The sequence below is a fragment of the Acanthisitta chloris genome, unplaced genomic scaffold (genome assembly GCF_000695815.1).
Source record: "Acanthisitta chloris isolate BGI_N310 unplaced genomic scaffold, ASM69581v1 scaffold11792, whole genome shotgun sequence".
Taxonomy (NCBI): Eukaryota; Metazoa; Chordata; class Aves; order Passeriformes; family Acanthisittidae; genus Acanthisitta; species Acanthisitta chloris.
This window is the reverse complement of record NW_008662207.1, coordinates 11,477-11,983: the sequence shown is the minus strand read 5'-3', so window position 1 is coordinate 11,983 and position 507 is coordinate 11,477.

Here is a 507-nt window from a genome sequence, read left to right as displayed (position 1 = left end):
CCCGCCCCGGCGAGTTTTGGGACCGCGGGTTCGAGTCCCGCCCCGGCGGGAAGGGGGAAACTGGGTTCGGGTCCCGCCCCGGCGGGGGAGAAGGATCAAGGTTCGAGTCCTGCCCCGGCGGGAAGGGGGAACCGGGTTCGAGTCCCGCCCCGGCGAGTTTTGGGACCGCGAGTTCGAGTCCCGTGCTGGGATACCTGGCAATGGAAAACAGAGCACCGGTTCTGGCTGCTTCTCCAGTGAAAGTGCATGGGAAACATGCACAGGCTTTATCTCAGGTATCGTACCACTCCTTGGTACAACTGTCAGTGCTTATGCCAGATCTTAGCAGTCTTGTAAGAAAAAAAAAATAAATTAATGTTTTGGGTTCTTTTTTTTGTTCCTTTAGCAATAAATATTTTAGAGGGAAGATGGACCAAGGTGAACTGATCCCACCTGGAATACTGCACACAGTTCTGGTGTCCTCAATGTAAGAAGGACAGGGAACTGTTGGAGCAAGGCCAGAGGAGG